The sequence below is a fragment of the Apodemus sylvaticus genome, chromosome X (assembly GCF_947179515.1).
Source record: "Apodemus sylvaticus chromosome X, mApoSyl1.1, whole genome shotgun sequence".
NCBI lineage: Eukaryota > Metazoa > Chordata > Mammalia > Rodentia > Muridae > Apodemus > Apodemus sylvaticus.
The window spans coordinates 111,882,793-111,888,792 of NC_067495.1; positions in this window are offsets into that span (position 1 = coordinate 111,882,793).

Consider the following 6,000-nt stretch of genomic DNA (forward strand, 5'->3'; position numbering starts at 1 on the left):
TTGTAAAAGTATAACATGGACCTTGGCATAACAACGTGAGGCTATACTCCAAATTAGAAAGGATGAGAAAGGGAGATTGTTTGAGCCTAGTATTTCAGGGTTAAACTGGGAAACATAGCAAGACTACATATTATATTTCTGTGTGTATATTTGTGTGCAAACATTTGCTTTAAATAAACAATATTTAAAGTTTTACTTAATAACTTCTTAAGTAAACACACATTCTCTTTCAGAGGATTTTATAATGCTGATAAAAGTATCTTCTCAAGCAGATAGAATTTGATAGCTCTACACAACATTCAGAACCCCTTCCTTTTAACACTCTTTTCAAGCAAATGTATAGATTGAATACTCCTAAAAGTAAGAGATGTCACTTTATATAGCTTTATTAAGTTTAAGCATTAAGATCTTTACTACAGTCATTAAGCCACATGAAATAACCATATATAATTAGTTCTTTAATTTGGGGACGTAAGAAGAAAGCAAAGTCATCCATTGAAAACAAATGAATCTGAACACTATTGATAAGAACTATATATTACCATGCATGGGGAAGCATGCCTGAAAATGCAGCACTCAGCTCACTGAGGTAGGAAAATAATAAGTTCAAGGCCATCCTGGGCTTTCCAGTGAGCTATGGGCTAGCCTGAGAAACATGGTGAGATCATGACTTGAAAAGAAATGAAGGAAGATAGAAAAAGAAGAGGAGAGGAAAGGAGGGAAGGAGAGAGGGTAGAAAATAAAACAATTTGCCTTCTTGAGCACATGTACACATTTATACATATGCACACATACACATTCTACATAATTTACTGCATTTATTTCAATAAAAGAGAATATAATTTACTATAGTGTGCTTTTATATTAATCTCCAGATCTCCCTAAAGATGTGACCCATATGCATTTTCTGGGGCTCACTGCTTGTTCTTCTCAATTTGCCCTTATTCTTTTGTGATATTTAATTCCTGCTTGTTTCAGAACGCTTATGGGAATCAGGAACCCCAAATACTTGCTTTAATTAATTACTAAAAATTAATTAATTACAACATTAATCTTTGTTGCTTTTACTATACACTACAAACCACTTGATACCTATGAACTAGTTAGTAACAATGAGCAATTTTTCAGTTAATGTATAACCTGAAGGTTCCACAAGTGGTGCTGGAAAAGAAAGGAGATATGATAGCTAATCATGATTGTTGATATGATTAAATATGGAGCCAACTAAAAGACGGCTAAGGGTCTGTAAATGGATTTCCAGGAAGGATTAGCTGAGGAAATTGGCAAGTCCCTCCTGCCAGTCCAGTTCTAAAGAGCTCCATGGAAAAGGTAGGGCTAGTGCTTGCTCCTCACTGGTCAGGGAATCTGGTTTTGCTGTTGCTACCACTTCTGCATCTGCCATCAGAGCCCTGCTTCTTTTACTTTTCGGCCTGTATTGAAGACTAGCATCTAAGAATTGAAACCAGGACTGCTGAACAGTTATTCTGTTTTATAGACTAAGAAAAGGCCAGGCTCTCAGTTACTCTAGCCAGCAGATGACTATTGTTAAACTATCCATCACTATTGTGTAATTATTGTAATAAAACTCCTTTTAAAACTGTGATGGCTATTCTTGGTTGTCAACTTGACGACCTCTAGAATAAATGACAATCCAGAAATGGCACACCTGTGAGATTTTTGGGGAGGGTTAAATCCACTTCTAGTCTAGACCTTTGAGACAGAAAGATACAAGCTTTTGATGCAGATTTTGAGGTGGGAAGCCGCCTCTTTAATCTGGGTCACACCTTCTGCTGGAAGCCCATATGAGGACATGGAAGAAGGAAGCTTTTGATCTTTTCCTGCTTGCTCTTGCCTTGTTAGTAAGTGCATTAGTGCCAATTTCTGTAGGATTTTCAGAATATATTGAAGACAGCTGAGACATTGAGCCTCATGGACTGAGCAAGTTCTGGATTCTTTGACTTTCCATTCATAGCCAGCCATTGTTGAATTAGTTGGATCATAGCCTGCAAGTTATTCTAATAAATACCTTTCATATATATATATATATATATATATATGTATTCCAAGTGATTTATGGCAAGACACAAATATGTGAATAGGGAAGAGAATTTGGGTTGAGATGAACAGGTCTAACTGATTCCACAGTTGTGTTAACTGTAATATTCAAATTTTCTCATATTTAAAAAATAATAAATCTTCAGGACAAATATTATAGAAGGTATACTTAAATATGCATTGCTTGGAAAAATGAATTTGGAGTGTTAGCTGAAAAATTATTACATTTCCCTTGCTACATAGACATATAATAGAATGTCTTCCTCTACAATATCAGAAATCTCCTCTACTATTATATCAATCCAATTCCTATGATAGTGTCAACTAAGGTCCAGCATCTTTTCACATGCTCTTATTAAATATAGCTTGCATCCCAAATTTCTCACATGTAGAACACTAAGATAGAAAACCTATTTGTATTTCTATAGCCTCATTGATTTCTATTCCACAACCAAAATGGTGCCTGCTGAACATCTGTTCACTAAAAAATTTATACCAGAGGAACAATATTTAAGACTCCAATCAAATCATCGAATAACCTTGTCTTGGTCCCCACCCCACATATATGCCCGCGCGTGCCCCCCCCCCCCCCATGATAAAAGAAACTTAAGGAAGGATCTTAATTTTGGCTCACAGTTCAAGTTAAGGTCTATCATGGTACAGAAGCCAAGGCAGCAGCAGCTTAAAGCAGATACCCACATTAAATCTTCAGTCGAGAAGAAGAGAATCATATGCATGCTTGTAGTCTGCTCACTTTCTCCTCTTTATACAATCCAGTATCCTAACCCAAGATTCTACCCACCTTGGGTGGATCTTCATACTTAATTAAGATACCAATGAAGATACTCCCTACAGATAAACCCAGAGGCCTGCCTCCTGGGTGATTCTAGATCTTATCAAGTTGAAAATTAAGATAAGTTATCACAGACTGCCTCTTGTATAAAGTTTTGGCTATAAAGTAGCTCAGTCTGAAACCAATTAAAGCTCTATGCCTACTACAGAGACTAAATATTCTCATTCTACTAGAACAAAAATGGTCTGACACCTCCTACCCAGTGTTTGACCCACTTTTTGTAGTTCTTCAGCTCTTCAGGAACCACTGCTTGAAGTGGAATAGATGTTCTCAACTACAACCACCACCAAGTGTGACTCAGCTGTGCATGGTGACAAAAGCAGACAGGATGAATGAAGCATGAAAAGAGAAAGGCGGCTTTTCAGTCTAAAACTAAGTACTAGCCAGAGAATGGAGGAGGTCTGTGATCAGGGGAGGCTGGAGAAGGCTGATATCCAAAGACTGGGCTTCAAGCATGAAAACCATGAATACAGGCAAAAGACCATCAGTGAAAAATAAGAGGTTCAATATTTTAAGAACTGCAAAATTACTAATTGGAACTCCATTTATTTTAGCAATGGGTCACATTGAGGCACAGGATACTGAAGCTTCAAGTCAAACTTAAAATCAAATGCTCAGATGACAAGGTTAAACATACCAATGAAGAAGGACTATAGAAATCTAGGTACTTGTAATCCTAACACTTAGATAGAGATAGAGGAATAAGGAGTTCAAGGTAATCCTCAGCTACAAAGAAAGTTTATGTATCAAAGAGGTTGGGGTGAACTAAGACATAGTACTATTCATTCACCAAATAGTATAATGCCAGACATATAATCAACCATTAATCTATTCTTAATTCTGCTTAAGAATCAATAAATAGGGCTGTTGAGATGATTCAGCTGGTATAGGTGCCTGCTGCCAAGCCTGATGACCTGTGTTTGATTCCCCAGGACCCACTGAGTAGGAGTGAATTGATTTATGTGTGTCCTCCACACACATATTGTGTTCTCTCTCTCTCTCTCTCTCTCTCTCTCTCTCTCTCTCTCTCTCTCTGTCTCTCTCTCACACACATATACTTTCTCTCTTACATACACACTAAATTAATTAATTAATATAAAAATAGTGTTAAAATTTTTAAAGAGGGCTGAAGAAGTGGCTCAGCAGTTAAGAGCTCCTCTAGAGGTCCTGAGTTCAGTTCGCAGCAACCACAAGATGGCTCACAATGCTCTATAAGAGGGTCTGATGTCCTCTTTAGCAGGCAGGTGTACATACAGACAGAGAACTCATATACATTAAATAAATAAAAGTAAGTCTTTGAAATTGTTTAAAGAAAGTGTGAAGGATGAATGATTAAGTAACCAGGCTGTAACTAGATAATGATTCTAGAAAGTCAGTAGTGGCATCAATGCAAAACATACTGTAGAAACTAAAAGGAGAGAAATCAGTCAGGCATGAAGCACACCTCTGTAATTCTAGCACTCTAACCCTGAGGCAGGTATACCATAAACTCAAAGCTGTCCTGGGCTACATGGCAAAACAGTTTTATTTCTTATGTTTTTGGAATCCAGTTCTTTTTAACAACTTGTTGAGTGAAATAAGGCAAGCACAGAAAGACAAATGTATTGAGATATCACTTATATGTGGCCTGTAAAATAAGCAAACTCATAAAAGCAAAGAAAATAATAGTGTTTGTCTAAGGTTTCATGGCTATATAATACTCTATAAAATAGTACATTTGAATTGCAGGCTGGTTCTCCTTTGTTAATAGCTTTCCAGACTTTTTATTTCAGTTCTCATTAGTTTAAGATTTGAAAATCAATTCTAACGTTAACATGAAATACAATTTTAAAGGTATACTTATGGGCTGAAAAAAGGTCAAATAGGAACAATTTTTTAATACCTAGTATTACAGTTATAATACAACTGACCTTTCAAACAGATAATTCAGGACCAACGATTAGCAAATGGTGTCTTGTCCCTGACAAGTTCTCAATAATTTGAGAACATATACTTAATGGATTATGATATTTCAAAACCTGTGAAAACATCTCATAAATAGCAATATTAAATCTTTTCATGTCTATATTGTATCTCCAACAATCTAATCCTCTACACATTTTTCCCCCAGGTTATCTCTGTCTTGCTTGCTTACAAGTAAAGGATACGTGGATTATGAGCGGCTTGAATTTCTGATGTTCTGACTGACTACTGCCAGGGTTGTCATAATACTAGCTGTAGGGATACTGACAGTTTATATGGTTCTTGTTAAGAGGAGAGTGAAAACACCCACATCAAGCTGTTCTGTATGGTAATGGCTTCCCTTTAGAGCAGAATTATTGCTATATAGAGAAGGATGATAGCCAAGCAGATAGATATTCCTTAAACCTACCTTAGCCTTATGTCTGTGTAGTTCTTCTAGCTATTGGGAATTACCCAAGTGGGAAAATATTTTATCATAATTCCCATTTATGCATAAAATGTTGTGAGGTCTTATGATTTTAGTGGAATGAATTCAATCCACTAAATAATCAATTTAAGGGTACTTTCAGTTATGAGGTGGCTCACAAAATATTATTGTATAGACCAGAGTACAAAAAATTTTGTAATGACTCTAATAGTAAATATTCATACTTTTTAAGCCACACAATCAATATTCCAAGTACTAAATTCTGCCAGGGAAACAGCGAGCACATAACATATAAATAGGCCTAGCTATATACAAATTAAATGTTATTTTCAAAAGCAGTAAGGGCCAGTTTGTTGACCCCTACATAGGAAAACAATAGTTTTACCTTTTTCTTAGGTTTGTTTTGTCAGGCATATACATAAAAGGGCCAGAAAAGGCCAATAAAACAAAGACCTCAACCATCCCTTCTTCAAACAGAGCATATTCCTGTGAAATTAGATTTGATTGGTGGGCTCATTTATGATGAAAACATTAAAAAACATTGCTTTGAACTTAATGCTTTAAAACTCAGAAACAGATACTCAGGCAAAATAAACACATATTTAATATTTTCAAAAATGATAAAGGTTAGGGTATGTTTTATTGCCTCTGGCAATTAACTTGTGTGCAGTTATAAAAGCACTTAAACAGACAGTCATAATAG